General features: G+C 37.1%; 1 protein-coding gene across 24 annotated transcripts in view; it reads right to left on the bottom strand.

Moving 5' to 3' along the window:
- PUM1 (pumilio RNA binding family member 1) overlaps window positions 1–1956 on the bottom strand; it is a 110918-nt gene extending 108962 nt beyond the window's left edge. For 16 of the 24 annotated variants that reach the window (XM_081056187.1, XM_081056206.1, XM_081056207.1 and 13 more), the window contains exon 1: window positions 1626–1759. The gene's annotated coding sequence lies outside the window, so the exon portion shown is untranslated. Of the gene's footprint in view, window positions 1–1625 lie in introns of all 24 variants that reach the window. The other 8 variants (XM_081056195.1, XM_081056196.1, XM_081056188.1 and 5 more) reach the window with 7 other exon arrangements.
- Window positions 1957–22159: the final 20203 nt, after the last annotated feature.

Here is a 22159-nt window from a genome sequence, read left to right as displayed (position 1 = left end):
AGTCACTCTTTCGGTTTTCAAACTGTTCACATCAAAGTTTAATATCTCTAATAGATTTTATTTCAAACAAAAGAACACGGTTCAACCTATCTTCACAGCCCATTTTTAAAAAATAAAATCGTGTTTTAAAAGGTGTTTCTTTTTTACCACGCTGGAACAACAAAAAAAAAATTCTATGGTCACAAACGTATTTTAAAGCAGTTCATCTCAAACCCAAATTAAACTTCAAACCCAACTTCAAAAAACTGTGGCCTTGGACAAAACGAATTCAGTTGTGGCTAAGGCAAAATACTAACTCAAAGTTCAGAACCCAGTGAGTGTTTCCCAAAGGTCCAGATAAACAATCAGCAGCCCCCAAGAGTGTTTTATAACGTTAAAATTAGCAATGGGTCAAACGTTTAGTATTTTTGCTTGCTTCCTAACACTGCATCAAGCGCCGTGTTATCTTGGAGGCGGCTTGTCTTGATGACTTTCATGGATTTTCACTAAACAAAAAGCCAAAGGGACAAACGTACGGATTCAGAAGTAACTGACTTTAAAACAGAACCCCCCCCCGAAAAGCCTCCTAAACGCTCATCCCAGGAAGAGTAGGAAGTGAACGAATTGATATCGACAAATAAAAAGTGTCTTTTTAATTGCACAATGAAAAGTAACAATCCTTCCGGTTACCGTGAGGATAACAGCTTTCCTGATCCTGGTTTTGTGTGTGCGCGCGTGTACGTGTGTGTGTGTGGTGGTGGTTTTTCTTCGGGGGTGGGGGGGGAGGAGGAGGAGGACAGGGGCCTACAGTGGGGAGAGAAAAGTTAGAGCGGATTCCTCACTTGACGTGGGAGTGGTGCTGACAACTGCAACAAACGACCTGTGTTTACCAAGAACGTCTGTGGGGGACGAAAACCACCCAGCGTCGTGACTCTGTCTTCCTACCGCTGAGGGGTGAGCCCCTCCGTGGGTTAGGACACACACGCACCGACAGAGAGGCTCGAAGGGGAAGAACCCACCCAAAGCACAAGCTCCCGCGGAAACAAAAGGCCACAGGCACCCAGGGGCCTGAAAGGCGATCTGAAACTTCCCGACCGCCACTTCTCCGCGTCTAAGGCTCCCAAAGTTCCCCCACGCTGGCTGTCGCCTGTACACCAGGGCCATGGCTGCTTCTAAAGCGATTTATTGTTCCTCCTCCTTCGGCGCTGCCACGGAAGCTCCAGAAGTCCAAGACATCCAGGGTGGCACAGAATTACACTTCACGGCCACACGGAAGACTCGGGGCTTCGCAAACCCATCAAAAAAAGCAGCCTAAAGGGCCACATCAATCTTTGGGGGGTTCCGACGGGGCCGAGCCGAAATGGAGGGGCACGTCTATGCCCTGGGCCCGGGCCTAAAGCCCCGGCATTTTCCCCGCGTCGACCCCGGTCCCCACCCCCTCCCTCCTTTGATAACAATAGGGGCCTTGCTGCTGACTCCAAAACATGTACGAGGAACAGCGAGTGAGAAGCCTAAGCCAGGGCCCCGGCGGCTTTTCCAAAGCCCTTCTCACCCCCCCAACCGCCCTCTAACACCAATACAAAAGGAGAATCTGCTCGCTGGGGATCCGGAGCAGCGTTTGGGGCCAGCGGGGTGTGGATACTCACGGGCGGAGCGGTAGGATGAAGATGGATTTCAGCCCCCCGATCTTCTCTCTCTGGCGCTCTCGCTCCCCCTTACCTTTCACTCCGACAACATGGCGGCCCACTGGGGACTGGGCTGGCGCGGTGCATCATGGGATAGGCTCTGGCCCCCGGCTCCGGCGGTGGCAGCGGCATGTGCGGAGAAGGCTGGCGGCTCTGGAACAGGTTGCCTGGTTGCCATGCCAACCCGGGGCCTGTGCGAACTTGGGAAACTCGTCGGCAACACCACCGCTGCGCGCGCGAGGGCCCGCCTGCGAGGCGAGCGCGCGCCGCCGCGGGTGGAAGGCGGGGTCCCGCAGGTCCGCCCTGGAGAGCGCGACACGGAGCTGGGCGCCGGGGGCGCAGGCGGTGACGCTCCGCGGAGTGAACCGGGGAGTTGAGCCGCCGCGCTTGCTGGCCCGGCGCCCTCCCCGTTTCATCCCCACATGGTAACAGGCTGCCGCGTTAAGGGGCGCCTATTCGCCAGGCTCCGGCGTGACAGGTGCTGGGACCGAACTCCTTTGCTGCAGCGTTTTGGCTCGCTGGCCTAATGTAATCTTTCTGACTCCATTGCCCTATTTGTAAAATCGAAAGGAAACTGGAAACGGCTATGTCACAAAATGACTTAAATGAGGATTAAGTGGAATAATATAGTTGCCTGGACTTGTAAGCAGGACCTCTCCATAATTTGCGGGGTCTAGCACAAAATGAAAGGCCGAGGCCCCTTGTCTAGAACTGCTAAGAATTTCAAGGCGACGATTGCAGAACGTTAAACCAAAAACGTAAGGCTGGCCCTGTTTGTAAGGACTCCGTCGGTGTTAGCTGTTGTCATTCTGTCCCGTTTCGAAAATGAATAGACATTGGCCATTTGATGAAAGTGATTTTTCAAATCAATAGTGTTTGATAAGATACAGTTATTCTATCTCAAAACTAAACCCGTGATGGATTGACAGCTTCAGCAAACCACAAAACTATAAGAGACCAGCAGAAGATATATGGGAAAGGCTTTATAATTGTAGGAGGGAAATGTTTATAATGAATCAAAATCAATAAATCGTTTTAAAAATTGAAAGAAGTTTAAACATCTGTACAGTAAGAGATGCCAGCAACAAAGAACAAATGAAAAAAATAGCTTTGAAATACTGCAATATGCATGGTAGACAAATGGTTAATTGTCATGATAAATACAGAACTTCTGTAATCCATTTTTTAAAAGCAATCCAAATGAGACAGACACAAAATCACTAAAATGGCCAATAAACACATAGAAGATAACTAACCTAAGGCTGAGGGATGGGGGGGGAGATGGGGAAACTGCTAGTGAGTATAGTTTTCCTTTGCGGGTGTTGAAAAAGTCTTGAAATTAGATTGTAATGATGGTTATGCAACTCTGAGAATATACTAAAAACCACTGAACTGTGCACTTTACATGAGCGAAGTTTAGGGTATGTGAAATATATAACTCATAAAGCTGTACAAAACGAGGAAAAATTACTAATAAAAGAAACGCAACTTTGAGATACAATATTTTCATCTATTAAATATATTAGTAAAATTTTTAATGATTATTAACACCCTGTTTGGGCAAGTTTTGTGACAAAATTATCACTTGTATTGTTTAAATTGTTTAAGTACATATTATTTTTATTTTTTTAACAATGTTACTTTTATTTTAAAAAACAAGAGTGAGATTTTTATTTCTGAAAAAAGACAAGACTTGGAAGTTAAAGATCCTGAGCTCTGCTACGCTGTTTCCCTGAAAATAAGACCTAGCCGGACAATCAGCTTTAATGCGTCTTTTGGAGCAAAATTAATATAAGAACCGATCTTATATTATATTATATAAGACCCAGTACTATTATATTATATTATATTATATTATATTATATTATATTATATTATATTACATTACATTATATTATTATTATATTACATAAGACCCTGTCTTATATTATAGTAAAATAAGACTGGGTCTTATATTAATTTTTGCTCTAAAAGACACATTAGAGCTGATTGTCCGGCTAGGTCTTATTTTCAGGGAAATACGGTACTTCCTGGCTGTGTGACCTTAGGCAACTCTCAGAATGTGGGAATCTTCACAATTCATCTAGGTCAACCCATAGATAATAGATAATATAATCAATCTTTGGGAGTTTTTGAAAAGCAAAAATCTTATCAATCGGGATGGGGGTGAGGGTTAGGATGGATTTGAGAAGGGTGTTTTAAACCTAATCAGTAGAAACCCAATCCACTTCTTTGTAACCTAATTAGAGAAAGACTGAGATCTCAAGACAAACATTTAGTGAAGGCCATTCAAGAAAGCCTTGGTTCAAGAATTTCAAATGTTTTATCTTACGATTAGCACATTACCGACAAGAAGAGAAAAAACAATTTCAATGTTACTATGTCCTTCAGTAGTGATTCTGAAAGTATCCTCCGAGGCTCACTGTGAGTCAGCCAACCTGGCCATGTGGAGAACAAATAACCAGAATGGACAGATGCAGTTCAGTTCCACAGACTTTCATTCTCTCTTACAGCCAACCACTATTGGCTGGTAAACGTTACTATGATGTGTATCTGTAACCTGATATAAAACATTCTCAAAAAAGTTGGGATGTTCCCAGTTATCTGGAAAGATACTTTGTTATCAGGGTCGGCTTAAGTTGCTCTCTCCACTGTGTTACACTTGTGTTGTTGAATAGTTGTAGAGTATCCCTTGGGTGGCACTTCTGTTCATGGTTTTGGTGCTTGGGTAATGGTTACACTGTTAGCATTTTCATTGTCCTTTTGTTTGTTTTGTTTCGTGGCAAATCTTGGTTATTAGAGTGTTTTTCCATAGTAAGGTAGGAGTGAGGAAGGGTTTGGGCTTTCCTGTGTTGGTGACTAGGTAATTCTAACCAATTCTCCACTGAGGAAAACCAGTACAACTGGAAAAAATCTAAAACTCTTCTTGAAATCATTGGAAAGTTAACAAATTAGTGAAGAATTACTGAGCCAGGATCTGGGAAAGAAGTTGAGGAATTTAGAACTACTTTTCCAGGTGGGGCATTTCCTGAGAGGTGGTGAAGAAACTGGTGCTTTGAACAGTCTTGGATAGTTGGGGGAACAGAGACTGCGTCCAGAACCTGCCAAGAGAGAGAGCACCTAGAAAACAACTGTCACTTTGGATTGGAATGGAATCCCAAAAGACTGCATCTTAAAATCAAATATAAATAGAGTAGACAAGCTCTTACAGAGATCAAAACTCAGTTTCAAACCATCTCAAAGCCTGAAATTGTATTAAAGTGACCCCAGAGTACCACTGCCTCCAGGTACCTGGCAGAAAAACAAAGTGAATCCTCTCTGATTAAAGAGATCATCATCATCCTAGGCCTCAAATTATTTCGATGAACAATTATGCAAATACAACATTCAGTCCACAAACAAAAATAATCACACGTAGTAGACAAAATGACATGAACAAAAACAGCAGCAACAAAAGACAATTGAAAAGAACCCAAAAGAACCACTGATATTGTAGTCATCAAATCGTTTATTATGTTCAAGAAGATAAATAGAAGATTGATAATTTTGGCAGAAAAGTAGAAAGTATACAAAATAAACAAGTGGAAATTCTATAAATGAAAAATACAATAATCGAAATTAATAACCCAATGGATTGGGTTTAACAGCAAAAGATTAACAGCAGATTAAATGCTGTTGAAGAGAGAATTAGTAAACTTACAGGTCATGAGAAAATATAAATGAATGAAATATGAAAAAGCAACAGAATAGAAAAGAGTGAAAAGATAAGAGTTACAGAGGAGAGAGAATGAGACACTCTAACTACTGGTATAGTAATTGGAAAACCAGAAGAACAGGAAGGAAAGAGTGGGGCATAAGAAGTATTTGACATGAAAAGGCTCATTTATCAAAACTGATGAAAAAAGAAAGCCACAGATTCAAGAAAAACTATGAATCGTAAACAAGAAACTTCAGGAAAATTAAGACTGGTCTGTAGGTGAGGGTTGAGGGGGTGGTGACTGTTTTCTCACCATCCTCAAGAGTCATGTGTCAAATCAGGGCATTGCAAAAGCCTCAATGAAAACAAAACTGAAGCAAATTCAGCACATGGCAAGAAATGAAGTATAGTGTTGGCAAAGGGAAGAAGGAAGGAAAGAAAGAAGGAAGAGAGGAGAAAAGCTAATACAAAAGGAAAACAGAATTAAAAGTTTATTAATAAAATCACAGAACTAAAATTCTGGACAATATGATCATAAATTATCTCATGTCAGAGGAATCCAATGGCACATGAGAAAGATGCAAAAATACTGGCTTGTTAGGGGAAAATATAGGCATAGATAGATTTTAGAAGTTAATAGGAGTTAAATAAACATGGGTTTCAAGGTAAAGGCAATTACCAAAAAAATTAAAAATAGCATTTATAACTTTTAAACCAGCAGAAGAAAACTTCATGAAAAAAAGAAGTACAGTAGATATAAAATAATGTAGCAGGAAAAAAGTCTTATGAGTAATTCCAATAAATATAAAATGGTTAAACTTACCAACGAAAGACAAGAACTCCATGATTGGATGAAATTATGAGACACTTAAAAATAAATATCAGCTAAAAATGAACCAAAAGAAAGCCATGTATATACATATTGGTGGGAAAAAAAGGAGAGGAAGAAGAAGAAGAAGAAGAAGAAGAAGAAGAAGAGGAAGAGGAAGAGGAAGAGGAAGAGGAAGAGGAAGAAGGAAGGAAGGAAGGAAAGAAGGAAGAAAGTCAATAAGACATGAACTATAGATATCATAAAGTTTTATACCTCAACATCACAGCCTCCAAATACAGTAGTGTAACTAACAGAACTGCAGAAAGAAATACTAAATCAATCACTATAATTAGAGATTTTAACATAACTGCAGTCAAAACACATAGATCAAGTAAACAAAAAATAAGTAGAAATATCAAAAATCTGACCAACACAATTAATAAGCTCAACATACTGGCTCTATGTAGAATTCTATTGCCAACAACAGAAGTCATAATAGACTTTTTAAACAAATATAGTACATGTTAAAAAATAAAACATACATAATACTAAAAGAAGCATCAACAAATTCCAAAAAAAATCAATATCGTATAGACCGTGTTCTCCAACCATAAGATAAGAAATTAAAAACTTTGTTTTTTATTGTTGAAAACTACAAACCCTTTATATTTGGAAACTAAATTACATTTTTAAGTAACCATTGTATTAAAACACCTGTAAAGGAAATTACTTAAAAATTAATAAGAAGGGGTGGCCAGATGGCTCAGTTGGTTAGAGTTCGAACTCTGAACAACGGGGTTGCTGGTTCAATTCCCACATGGGCCAGAGAGCTGCTCCCTCCACAACTAGACTGAAGGACAACAACTTGGAGCTGATGGGCCCTACAGAAACACACTGTTCCTCAATATTTCCCAATAAAACTTTAAAAAAAAAAAACAATTAATAAGAAGAAAAATACTATACATCAAAACTGTAGGAGAAAGCAAAAACAGTATTCGGAGGGAAGTATATAATTTAAATATGCTTTATTTATAAACTGTTTTTTAGGAGATAAAGTTGTTCAAAATGAACAGTCCAAGCACTCTAACTCAAGAAGTTAGAAAAAATTACAGAGCAAGCCCAAAGGAAAAAGAAAGGAGAACCATGTAGGTATTATAAGAGAAAGCTAAGGAAATAATAAGAAAATAATAACATTATTCATAATAATAAGGAAATAATAATAACAAAAATTACAACTGCAAAAGATTTGTTGGCTTGTACGCTCTGTGGAGATGCCCATGGTCAATTATATGATCTTGTAGAACTTTTTTTAAATTATGGAAAATCACCAGACAAAATTATCTATTTATGGGCAAACATATAGATAAATACTATTATTCAGTGGACATAAGTAGTGTGTCACTGAAGGTGTATTGTCTGGAATTTATTAAAATATTGTGAGGTAATAATGAAAACTGAAAAATTACCCAAGTATTCGCCTTTTTAAATGAATGTAATAATGTATGGGAATGGCAATTTTTAGAAACGTTTTAGAGAGCTGTTTGCTAACATGTAGGCTTTTATAGTCTGTTCAGATGATTAGAAAAAAAAGTGGATTATTTCTCCATGTGATCACACATTTGAATGAGACATTTCTCAAACATTTAACCTTGTCAGTGGTCTCCCACTGATTTCTTGTGGTCATCAACTTGGAAAAATATAATTGGTATGGCTACCAAAATGTGACTAACATTTTCTGAGTATCTAATTACTGTTATCATTGTAGTCATTGAAGGAATAAAGTTACTATCATGGAAGTAGATGAAACTTTCAAACCTTCCTTTCATTTGACCCAGCACCCAGCATTTCACTTGGCACATCCCTGACACTTCCTAAAGATAAATCCTGGGAAAACCTCTTTGTGTACCAATTTTTATCTGGAATGTGTGTATGTGTCATTTTTTTAAAAAAGAATAAAAATCTACATGTAACAAAATTGAACATGTCTGGGAGTTAAAAATTCACATGAACCAAAACTTTTCATTTGAAGTTAAAATTCAATACATATCTGAGAAAAATCAATTCCACAGTCCACTTGCCTGGGGTAGTTGAGTTAATCCTTTTCTTCCAGATTGTTTAAAAAGAAACAGTAACTCCATCTTTGTTTGCATTTATTTGTAAATTTTAGTTATACTTTTAAACTGGCAAGATTAAAAAGAAATTTTAAATTAATTTAAGGGAAACACAATTTAATTGTCACTTCTGTTTTATTCTCTTGGAATGTATGAGTAACTTAACTGGAGACCTAAAAGATTCCTCTAGCAGCTACGTTGTCAGAACATTTAACGCGAGTTCCCTATTTAGGATAAAATGATGTAATGTCTGGGATCTGATTCAAAATAATCTGGAATGGGGGGAAGTAGAAGAGGGTATAAATGAAACAAGATGGTATAGGAATTGATAATTATTGAAATTGAGCGACGAATATATTATAGTAAGAATAAAAGACCAAGAACAGACAAGATTGTTTAAATCTTTGTATTGTATAAAATTTCAAATATATATAATAAGTTTAAAAATAAAATTTAGTCTTGGCTAGTCTTGGTCTTCTATTCTTAGATATACTTTTCAGAATCAGCTTGTCAATCCAATATGTCTAATTTTGATTGAAAATCCATTGACTCTATAGATCAACATATAGAAAATTGTCTTTTTCTGATGCTAAATCTTCCTACTATAAATACAGGATATATCTCTCACTTGTTTAGGTCTCCTTTACTATCCTTTAGTAGAGTTTTACAATTTTCTATGTACCGATCTTGTACCTCTTTTGTTAGATTTATTCCAGAGAATGTCATAGTTTTGTTATTTTAATTGTTTCTTTTTATAATTACATCATATGATTGTTACTGGTGTATAGAATTGCAATTGGCTTTTGTATACAGACCTTATAATCAACTACCTTGCCTATCCTCTTCTGTCACTCTAGTAACTTGTCTATGAATTATCTTTTTTATTGAAAATAATTATATCATCTCAATATCTCAGTATATGATTGACAATTTTATTTTCCCTTTTCAATAATTATATCATGAATTTCTTATTATTATTATTTAAACTTTTATTTATTTAAGTGTGTTTTTCCAGGACCCATCAGCTCCAAGTCATGTAGTTGTTTCAATCTAGTTGTGGAGGGCGCAGCTCACGGTGGCCCACAGGGGAATCAAACCGGCAAGCTTGTTGTTAAGAGCACCATGCTCTAACCAACTGAGCTAACTGGCCACCCTCATTTCTTTTGGGTATATACCTAGGAATGGAATTGGTTAGTCATGTGGTAATTCTGTTTATGTTCCTTGTTTGAGGAACTGCCAGACTATTTTCCAAAGTGGCTGAACTGTTTTACAGTCCCACCAGCAGTGTATGTGAGTTCGTATTTGTCCATATCCTTACCAACACTTGTAACATAACTTTTGTAAATATTCAGAGAACTTGAGAAAAAAACATAAATTCTCTAATAGTTGAATGCATTATCCTACATTTGTCCATTAGGAAGAGCTGGTTAATCATTAATATTGTTCAAAACTTAAACTTTTCTGATTTTTTTTTGGCTGCTTGTTCTATAATTAATTGGGACAGATGTATTGAAATACTCTTATATGAAAGTAGATTTAGCAACTTCTCTGTATAGTTCTAGTAACGTTGGTTTTGTATATATTTAGGCTATTTTATTGGAGCATATATGTTTAGAATTTCTATATCTTCTTGGTGAACTGAAACGTTTACCATTATATAGTGATCTTTTTTTCTCCCCAATGACTTTTTTGTCTTAAAGCCTTTTTTCTTCTAATATAAATATATCTGCACATGATTGTTTTTGGTTAAAAGTTACCTGAATGGTCTTTTTTTTAAACCCTATCTGACAAACCCTAATTTTTAACTGGTGAGTTTTGTCCCTTTATACTTGTTGCAATTATGAATATATTTAGACATTTCTCCCTTCTGTTTTATTTAACCTGACCTACTTTTTCTTTGTTTTCACTTCTTCCTTTTTAAACCTGATATCTATATTTTTCTTCTAACAAGATGAGAACTTCAGCATGTGTTCATGTTCCTGGTATCTCCTCACCTATTATGATGACATTGTTTGAAATTTTAACTCTGGGTTGTTATGAAAATAACTTGTCCTCTTTTAGAAAGGATATACTTGTTTTTTGTTTTGTTTTGTTGTTTTAAGACTGCAGCAAGCCTTTCCAAAGATTATGATTAACCTTATTTCTTATCTCTTACAGAATCTTCTGGATTTGTTTTTCTTCTTGAATTCTTTGCAAGAACATTTTCTCTGGGAATCTTTGTCCAGCAATATTTCTGAAGCTTTGCATGCCTGAGACTATTTTTATTATTCCACCTTCACATTTCAGTGATAATTTGAATAGTTCAAAATTGTTTTCCTTTAATCCCTTAAAAGATTTGTTCTATTGTCACCTTGTAGCTATTGTATCTACCATACTACTATCTAACACAACTATCTATTGTAGTGTGGTTGCAAAGTCCAATTCCAATCCTGTTTTTTATTCCTTTGTAAATTCTCTGTTCTTTCTGATCAGAAGCTTTTAGAATTTCTCATTTGAATTGATATCCTTAAATTTTACTAAAATATATTTAGGACTTCTCTTATAATTTCTTTTTGCCAGTTCATGAGCTCTTTCAATCTGAGGTCTTTCATTTTCATTTAATGCTGAAAAAGTCCTTTCTTCAAAAAAAAATGTTTCTCTAATATTCTTCAAATACAAATATTGACAATTCTGCTTCTTTCTTTCATGTTTCATAATATCTTTTTTCTAGTTTCCTTTCTTCCTTCTTGGAGGTTCCCTCAATCTGATCGTAAATCTCAATAATTCGTCCTTCAGCTATATCAACTATTCCATCTGTAATGTCCTTTATTTCATCTATTATATTTTTCCCGGCTAATATTTTTACTTGGTTCTTTTTTTATTATTTCTTGTTTATTTTTCATATTGCTAATACTTTTCTTATCTGTTTAGTGTATTTATTTTTCTTATGTTAAATCTTTGTGTTCTTTGTTTTTAAGACCTGTTTCTGCTAATATGGGTAATCTGGTTTGTTGGTTTTCTTTTGAAGTAGTTACATTTATGTGATATCTTCTTTTTATTTTGTAAACTTTTATTTATTTTAAGTGTGTTTTTCCAGGATCCATCAGCTCCAAGTCAAGTAGTTGTTTCAATCTAGTTGTGGATGGTGCAGCTCACAGTGGCCCATGTCGGGATAGAACAGGCAACTCTGGTGTTATGAGCATCGTGCTCTAACCAACTGAACTAACCGGCCGCCCCTATGTGATAGCTTCTTAATTTGGCGTGTCAGTTCATATTCTCCTGGGGTTATTGACTTCTCTGCCTGGAAATGCTTCTTGGGAAAGGAGGAAGGGAGAATGGTCAGCTCCAATCTTAGTCAGTCCCAGTGAACGTTATAAGCCCTTTTGGCTTTACCTTCAAACCTCTGAGAAACAAACTGAAACTGCACTGGGAGTTGGGATGAGTGGAAGCCGGGGAATCAGTGCCCAGGGCTGCTCCAGCACCATCTGTTTCCCACTATCATTCTTTTTTTTTTTTTTTTTCTTACTATCTTGATTTGACCACTGTTACAGGTCTGGGCCATGACCTCAGATTTCCACAGTGGGTGGCCAGGGAACAATTGAACCAAGGTGATGATGGTGGAAGGGAGACAAGAGCAGAATTTAAACTGCTTTTTACTAATTATTCTTTCCAGCTCTGCGTGTCTGCTATCCTCTGTCTCAAGCTGCATATATGTGTGTATATACACACCAATTAAAAATAGTCTTCCCAGGGTATTTTTCCCTTTTGTTTTGGTTCCTTATCTTCTGGATCTGTTTCAGTTTGAGTTTCTTCAGAGTGTGACCTGGGGATGAAGCAGTAGCCCATACCATTTTGCCATTTTGGTAGGAAGTGGAAGCACTTGTGTAATCTTGATTCCACTCTGGGATAAAGGTAAGTTCCTCAAAAAATTCAACATAGCATACATACCATGTGACCATCAATTCCACTCCTAGATATATACTCAAAAGAACTGAAAACATATATCTACACAAAAACTCACACACAAATATTCATAGCGATATTATTAATAGCCACAAAGTGGAAACAACCCAAGTTTTCATCATTTGATGAATGAATAAACAAAATGTGGCAAACCCATACAATAGAATATGATTCAACCATAAAAATGAATGAAGACACAACATGGATGACCTTGAAAACATTATGCTAAATAAAAGAAGCCACAGAAAGCCCAATATTATAAGATTCCTTTTATATGAAATGTTGAATAGGCAAATCCATAGAAACAGAAAGCAGATAAGTAGTTACCAGGAGCTGGAGAAGAGAAAGGGGAGTAACTGTTAATGGGTTCAAGGTTTTTTTGGGGGGCGATGAAAATCTAGAATTAGATAGTGGTGATGGTTGCACAGCTTTGTGACTATACTAAAACCCACTGACACATACACTTTAAAAGTTTGAAAATTACAGTGTGTGAATTATAGCTCAATTTTTTAAAAAACTTTGAGGTAATCCTACAAAGGAAAAGTAAAAACTATTTTCACTTATAAATGGAAACACAAACATATAAATAAAATATTAGCTAACCAAATCAAAATGAGATACTGCAGTGTAGCAATTAAGAGTGGGACTCTGGAACCAGGCTGCCTGGCACACCCCATGTTCCATCACTTCCTAACTGACCTTCAGCAAATCATCTAACCTCCCTGTACTTCAGTTTCTCCATCTGAAAAGTAGGTATAATAACAGTACCTACCTCACAGGATTGTTGTGATGATTAAATGTAATAATATAACAATATAGTTAGAACTGTGCTTGACACACAGTAAGTGTTGTCTATAATTATAATAAAAGTAATACATTTTGATCAAGTAGGACTAACCCCACAGAAAAAAAGCATGGTTCAATATTTTAAAAATCTGTCAATGTAATTTATATATTGATAGATTAAGGATGACATAACAGATTATCTCAACTGATGTTGGAAAAAATGTAGTTTATGAAGTTTACCTTATTATTATAATACTTTTTAAACTCAACAAAGTAAGAATAGAAGGGAACATCCTTAACTTGCTAAATATTTTATACCAAAAATCAATGGCAAATATTACACTTGAGAATTTTTAGCATGTTCCTTTTAGAATGGGAACAAAATCAAGATGCCCAGTTACCACTATTGTTTACTATATTACTGGAGGTCTGGCTAATGCTGTAAGAATAGAAAAAAGGCTTAAGAGAGGTGAGGATTTAGAGCAAAGAGATGAAATTATTACTACTTGCATATGACATAATCATCTGTCTAAAAAATAGAACCATCAGAAAAACTATTAGAATCTTATAAGAGAGTTCAACAAAGTTGCTGAATATCAACCTACCAAAATCAATTGACTTTCTCTCTACAAGTAATAACCAACAGGAAAATAAAATTTTAAAAAATAAGAAACATGTCCTATCACAACAAAAATCTTAATGAATTTAAGAACTAACCAAGAATATGCAGATACCTACAGAGAAAACTTTAAGACCATGGTAATGGAGATGGATGGTAATCTGAATAAATGAAGAGACGAGGCTTAGAAGAAATAACTTGGAATTGCATAGATGTCAACTCTCCTCAGGAGTCCACAAATCAATTCCAACCTCAATAATAATTCCAGATTCAAGGTCTATAAATAAAGGTCAACCTAGAAAAGGCTGAGTTAAAAAGGGGGACTAGCCTTATCAGATACAAAGCATACTACAAAACCATAGGAATAAAATACACTATAACATTGTTCAAGAAGACATTTTTGTTCAAGAATAAACAAAAACACCAATGGAAAAAAATAGAAAGCTTAGAGACAAATCCATGTAGATATGAGAACTTAATACACAAAAAAGGTAGCTCATCCTCAATCAGGAAGGGATGGTTTATTTAGTAGGTGGAGTCGGGAAAACTGGCTCACAACAAGCCTGATGACTACGTACCATTACATACAAAGGTAGACTCCAAGTGGAATAAAGATCTAACCATGAAAGGCAAAAGTCTCATCTTTCGAGTTAAATAGAATATATTTGTGACCTAGGGGTGGGTAAATATTCCTTACATAAAACTTAAATCAAAAGCACAGACTACATTGATCACATTAACATGAAGGATTTCTATTCAAAGCATGATACAATGGACCAAGTTAAAAGACAAAAGACAGAGTAGAAGAAGATATTAGCAATATTTAAAACTGGCAATGATTGAAAAACACAAGCAACTTCTGCCAATCACCATTGGCAAAGGATATAGGACCAGGCAATTTATAGAAAAGGAAAAGCAAAAGGCTAACAAGCATATGACGAGACGCTCAGGCATATTAGTCATGAGAAAAATGTAAATTAGAATCATTGTGAGATACCACTTGCAAAAAATAAAAAGCTGGATAATCTGAATGTTGTCAAGGAGAGGCATGTAGGATCCCTCAGGCCCTGCCGCCATTTTGGAGATTAATATAGCTGAGCTTGATCAGATTAAGGATAAGCACATCCTACGATACAGCAATTCACCTCCTAACTTATGTTCCAAAGAAATGTTTAAAGGGTCCTAACGTTGGTCAAGGATGCTTATTATGGCCTTGTTTGCAGCCAGAGAGACCATTAGGTACCAAGGGTCCAATACTGGTGTAGGAAAAGGATGAGATGGGGTGGATGCAATCAGTGGAGTGCTGTGCTCCAGTGTACACTGCACCATGAATGAATCTTTAAAATATACTGTTATGGAAAAAAGTTTTTAAAGTAAAAAACACAGCCCCTTTGCAGAAATTAAACTCAAACACACAAAAATACCATTCTTAAAATATTATGTAATTTATAATAGTTCATTATAATTCCAAGGATATACAGTAAATGATTGTCCTTGAAGGGAGAGAAGGGAGAAGGGGATGGAAATGGGGGAAAGAGAAATGTTATTCTGGCAGCAGTAGGGAGGCTGTATCATAAAACAGCCAGAATGAAAACAAATGGGTGAGAAGTGTGATGAGAAAATCGGGATGGGGAGAGCTCTGTGGTCAGGTGTGTATCTGGATCCCTTCTAAGTTTTCCAGATAAGTAAGAGGAAATTTTGACTCTGGACCTTTGGGGAGGATGATCATACACCAGTTTGCTGGGGAAAAAGTCCTGGTTTATATTCAAGATGACCCAGAAAACAGCACCTCCTTTCACTCGTGGTTGGGATGATAAATGTATGGTCACAATACCTTTGGAATATATCAGTGAATAAACAAAGACCTCAGGGAGTTTACATTCTAGTATGGAGAGAAAGATAATGAACAACAAATATAAGCAAATTCCGTAGTACATTAGAGAGTGAAAGTGCTCCAGAAAAAGGACAACCAAATCAGATTGTGATCAGAGGACTCAAGGGTGCTGGGATGGGAGAGGGCAGCACAGACTGAGGCGTTTAAAGAGCGTGGTCAGGGTAGGTGGGCCTAAGAAGGTGACATGTGAACAAACGCTTGAGGGAGGTGAGGGAGTTGGTCAAGCTGACATCTGAGGGAAGAGTAGTCCAAGCAATGGGACAACTCTTGGAAAGGCCTTGGAGTGGGAGCAGAAAGAGCAAGAAAGAGAGAAGGAAGAGCAGGAGGAGACAGAGCTCAGGGGCTGAGCTCACGGTGTGGGGCCTCCGAGACCATTGTGAAGGCTGAGATGAGGAGCCATTGCAGGGTAGGTGTGGGGCCTCCGAGGCCATTGTGAAGGCTGAGATGAGGAGCCATTGCAGGGTATTGAGCAGGGCCTCTAGGGATGTGACTTACGTTTCTAAAAAATGTCTCTCTGGGGGTGGCAGGATGGCTCAGATGGTTAGAGTAAGAGCTCTGAATAGCAGGGCTGCTGGTTCGATTCCCATATGGGCAAGTGAGCTGTGCCCTCCACAACTAGATTGAAGAGAACAAGCTGCAACTGAATTTCCGGAGGGGTGGCTGGATGACTCAGATGGTTAGAGTGCAAGCTCTCAAAAACAAGGCTGCCGGTTCAATTCCCACATGGGATGGTGGGCTGCGCCCCCTGCAACTAAAGATTGAAAACAGCAACTGGACTTGGAGCTAAGGGGCCCTGGAAAAACACACTGTTCCCCAATATTCCCCAATAAATTTTTTTTAAATGTCCCTCTGGCTATTGTGTCAGGAATAGAGTGAATGGGACAAAACTAGAAGCCTAGACACCTACTTGGAGGCTATGTACAGTAAACCTAAAAAAGAGATGATGGCTGCTTAGACAAAAGACTGAGGGGACATCTGTGGAGGTGGTAAGAAGAGGCTGCATTCTGAATATTTTTTAAAGGTAGAGTCCATAGGATTTCCTAAATGACAGAATGGGGAGGGTGGGCGCGCTGGGGAGTGGAAAGAGAGGAATCAAAGAAGGTTGCATACCGAGGTGGTGGTCATGCTAATGAGATCGTTCTCTCTGGGTTTAGGTACTAAGGAATAATGTTGTGCCTTGTCTGTACAGAATTTTTAAGTCATAATAAAATGGAATAGATGTTGGTCTGCTGTTTATTATCATCATGTACCAGCAATTTCAAACAATGTCTTAAGAGTTATAAAATGCTCCCTCCCCACCGTGGTAGACGACAGCCACTATTTGTCCCACCTTCAAGCCCCGACCTTGGGATGCCACTTAGATGACTTGAGGATTTGGAGGCCTGAGTATTGGAGAGTTGTCTTCATGTTGTTAGGCAAGGTTATGGAATGAGGAAGTTGGAGGGGTTGGGGAGGAAAAGATTAGTTCAGTTTTGAACATTTTAATTTTGAGATGTCTATTCATCATTCAAGCAGTATTGGTGACTAGAGAAAGAAGTAAGCCTGGAATTCAGGAAAGAGGTTTGGGCTAGAAATATAAGTTTGGAAGTCGTTGGCACACAAATGGTATTTAAATTATGTCATTGGATGAGAATAGGGAGTGAAAGTAGATAGAGAAAAATAGGCAAACATTGAGCCCAGGATCGCTCCTACGATAAAAGGTCTTGGAGAAGGGAAGGAATCCACAAAGAGACAGAGGAGGAATAACAGCTACATGATGTGGGTCCTGGAAACTAAGAGAAGAAAGTGTGTCAAGGAGGAGTGAGCAGATGTGTCAAACTAGAGGAAGAATGAAAATTAACCATGAAATTGAATGAAGTTGAGATCACTGGTGACCTTGATCAGAGTAGTTTCAGTGGAACCCTGGGGACTAAAACCAGATTGGAGTAGAATTAAAAGAGAATGAGACAAGAGAGGTTAGAGATAGTGAATAGATACAACTCTTTGGAATAGACTGGCTTCAAAGAAGCTGTAACTGGAGAGAAGTTTATTTTAAGATGGAAGAAATAGCAGAATGCTTACAAAATGATGGGAATGATCAGGTAGAGAGCAAAAGTTGATGATGTATGCCAGAGAAAGATAGATCACTGAATCTAGCCACTCAGAGGAAAGATTGGTTTTAGATAGGAACAAAGAAAGTGCATCTATGTCGCTAATGCGAAGCATGTCTGTGGGTGCTGATTTTGAGATTGCCATTGTTTCCATAATTTCTTTAACCAAATCTTCACCCTGAAGTCAAAACAATTGGGCCAAAGTTTTATGTTCCAATATAGTAAAATGTTGGGCACTTGGTAAGCGGTCAAAAAATGATGGATATATTTAATAATAATATTATTCCTAGCTCTTTACTTTCAATAGGCTCGAGTCTCCTGCTATTGGCTACCATCCTGTTTTTCTCTTCCCCTTCATAGCCAAAGTACTTGAAACAGTTGTCTATATAAAGATTCTACTTCTTTTCCTTTTATTGACTCTTAACCATTGAGATCTGGCTTTGCTCTTACCACTCAAACTATAAGCTCAGTGCTAAATCCAGTAAACATGGCTCTCAGTCCTCATTCTCCCTGATCTCCTGTTGAAACATCCTCTTTCCTTGTTTCCAGTAATACCACCCTCTTGTGGGGTGCACCTTCTACTCTTCACCTCACTCCCTTCTCACCTCCTTGTTGGGCTGATATCCATTGTTTGTGTAATGGGCGAGTTTATACATCCGTGTTCTTTCTACTCCCCCTTTGACCACTAAGAGAGGCTCCGTTTTCCTGTGGGGAACCATCCTTCCACCATCTTGGTTCAGAGGACACCAATCTCACCTCCAATACAGGAGTACACTTATGGTTCGAGAAGTGTCTACTGACTCAATATGGACCATTGAGCATCACCCCCAGGACTTTTGCCGGAACTATTAAGAAAGAACTGTAGTCTTCCTATGGACTGTGCTAAACTGCTAGGATGTAAGTCTGGATCTGCTGAATATCATCTTGGCCGCCTTGTAGGAAGAGCCTGCCTGAGAAGAAAACTAACCCAGAGGAAAACGAAACTAAGACAAGGTGACCTGATGACTCTGAGGCCATGATTTCAACCGTACCCACAAGCTAGTCCTTCCTTCAAGTCAAGAAATCTTTTTTGTTTTGTTTTTGCTTAAGGCAGTTTCACTTGGGTTTCTATTACTTACAACTGAAAGAATCTTAGAAGATATAGCCTGCATATTTTATGTTGCTGTTATCCATGTTTTTAACCCTGGATTCTCTTTTCTTTATCCAACTTTCCTTGGATGATTCTATTTATACAGCTACAACTTATATACTAATTATGCTCCAATTTAAGTGTTTAGTACAAACTTCTCTCATAGACACCAACTTTTTATTAGACTTTTCCACATGGATACTCCAAAGGTAATGAAAACCCAATTTGTCTAGACCTGTACTCCTCATCTTTCTCCTCCTCCCCAAACCTATCATGTTTTCCCATATCTGTAAGTGGCACCACTATTTACCCAATTGACAAGAAAAATTATACTAGACTTTTCTCAGTTCATCAGCTCAGAAACTTCAGGTCATTGTACCTGCTTTACCCACATTCTTTCCTCCAATCTACTATGGAGTGTGTGGCAGGGATTAAATGAGATAATTCATGGAAAGTATTTAGAACAAGATCTGAAACATCATAAGTCTACCTGCCTGTGTCTTCCATTAGGCCCAGAAGCCAGGGACTATGACTGGTCCATCCGCATACCTCCAGAGTCTAGCACAGGGTCTGGTATGCTTATTGAATGAATGAATGAATGAATGAATAAATGAATGAACTAACGATTGACAAGATGATACAAGGAGAAAGACTAGAGAAGTAATCCAAGGGGACATCACTGTGGTCGTGAGGAAGGTAGAAAGAAAACGAATTAAAAAACTTTGAGAGGGAATAGATGAACCAAGACCATGCTGCATTTCAGAAAACTAAGGCAGGAGTAATCTTGACTAAGGACCAGGTTGCCAATAGGGCGCAGTTCTTCAGGTCAGAGAAAATGAGAGTGGAGAGGCCACACTCTGTAGGAGGACTGGGGATCCATTGCAAGGAGTCATTTCTGGCTCTTTCTGTAGCCCTCCTCTCATTTCCCCGTCCAGTAGCTATCATGGGATTAGGATAAAGTAATGCCGCTCATTAAACACCATCCCCCATCTGATCAGTTCCATAGCAGATTCTTGGGTATTGTTGTTAAAGACTGTACACTGCCCAACACCCCCATATCTAAGGGGGTATCATTCAAATGGTAAATATCTTTACTACTTAGAATTTTAAAAAATATTTTATTATAATTTTGCTGACTCCAAAGTTAGTGATTTGCATAGCAACATTGTTCAAGCATATAGTAAAGGATCTTTTTCTAAAAAAAAATCACCACATACAATTCCTTTTTGACAATAATCAAAAAAAGCTTGTTGCTCTAGTATTACCTAAAATAACTTAAACAAGGCTGCTTTTTTGACCACAGTATTGATCAGTGACCATCTTAAAAGCAAAAAAGAATCCCATCGGTAACAGTGCCCTGGCCAAATATGATATCTTACAGTTCACGCCATCTGCTGTTTCTGTACTATGAGGTTATTATTGAGTTTCCAATGAAATTTACCAGTACTTTCATTATGATATTTTTCATTATGATATGATAAATTACTGTGTAATAACTAGCATTAATCTCCCTTTAAAAATCTACAAAGAATTACACAGATATAGTTTAAAGATTATTATATATTATATATATATATATATATTATATATTATATATATTATATAACCTGATAGATAGATCAGGTTGAAATGATCTATCTATCTCAGGTAAGAAATCTTAAGTTTCCAAGAAACAAGAAAAGAAAAATAAATAAAAAATAAACGTTAAGTTTCCAGATAACAAGACAGGTAGAAAGTTTTGGAAACTTAATACTCAGTTCCTGAGGAAAAAAAGATGATAATAATCAGGCAATCCTGGTTACTTTATTCTACCTCAAAGGATTCTACATTTTGTTTACATTGTAAAGTCTTTGGGGATGGAAATAAATCAAATCAACACTAGAATGAGAACGAAAGCAAAGATTGGTAGCATTTACTGCATATTCCAAATAAACATGAATAAAAGTGAAATGCACACCAACCAAATTAAAATCTGATTCCAAAAATATATTATAACCATGTGAAAATGAGAAAAAAAATTGGGTGCTGTTTTTGAACATATGATACTTATGATTCAGTTTTTGTTGAGGGAATAGCTAAGCTCATCCAAGAAAGTTAATGAGTGTGATAATGGGAAATGTTCTTTATTTGGCAGAAATCAGAGCAAAATTTGATACCATTAAGTCAGAACATTTATGCAAAATATAAACATTGACACAAAATAATATTACACACTGTTTAGGGAATAAAAGACAAAACTAAATAATTAAAAGTATAGATGCAATGAGTAAGATCACGTTAAGTAAAACAAGAAATGTTAGACATAACTCAACTATTTCAAATACAACTCCAAGAACACGCTGTGTTGAATACATAATAATTCCTTTAGATTTGTTGATTTCCAAAAATACAAATATATCTACATGTGAACATCTTGGGGGGTTCTGTTTAGCCGATGACTCGACTAGGGAAGGATTTTACATTCTCAGTAGACTACTTACAAAAACTGAATCTACCCAAAAATAACCCAAGGGGCCAGAAATATGACAATGCAACAAAAAGGCATGGAAAACTATAATGGATTTTAACAGATGATCCTTGAAAAATAATTCTAGGGAAATCTTTCTCTTTTGTTGTCTGTATTCTTTAAACTTCATACTAAATGATGTGTTAAAAAGTTCTTTTGACATGACTGAATTTTAAAATATTGTCTATGAACTATCCAGCAAAATTTCAGTTTTAATTAAATGTTGGAGTGTTTTGAACATGTATTTTCAAACATAAATTTTCAAACGTTGAATGTCAATATTGAATTCCCAATGAGAAAGTCATTGCTACATCAAAGTGGATGCTATGTCACTAAATATTTGAAAGGCAGGAGGCAAAACCTTTTCTAGGAACTGTTAATGATATTAATAAAGAAATAGATTCTATAATGCAAAGTATACTCTAGCAAATTTCAACTTTTAAATGTATTTGCTCAGAACTAATATGAAATGGTGTTTAGGTAAAATCTTACAGGAACCAAAATTTAATATATATGTATATATAACGCCCTTGAAAGCACTGAAAAAATTAAGGTATTCCTTGTTTAAAAAAAGAAGAAAGACTTATAAAACATAGGTTATTGTTGCCAAATGACAGAATTTTAACATTGATGCCATTGCCCATGTAGAAAATGCTAAGAAAAAGGAAGAAGTCTCATTTTATTGTGATTTCCAAGATCCAAAACTAAATTTCAAAATTATTTCATTTTATTGTGCTATACTGAACCCCACTAAAAACATCCATAAAAAAGATTTAGGCTACTGAAAAAAAGTCATGGCCTTTTAAAAATGTTCTATTCCAGACAATAAATGTAATTTAAAGAATTATGAGGGCCGGCCCGGTGGCTCAGGCAGTTGGAGTTCTGTGCTCCTAAGGCCGAAGGCTGCTGG

Source organism: Rhinolophus hipposideros (genome assembly GCF_964194185.1).
Source record: "Rhinolophus hipposideros genome assembly, chromosome: 8".
In the NCBI taxonomy this organism is placed as follows: Eukaryota; Metazoa; Chordata; class Mammalia; order Chiroptera; family Rhinolophidae; genus Rhinolophus; species Rhinolophus hipposideros.
This window is presented reverse-complemented; position numbering and strand designations above follow the sequence as displayed.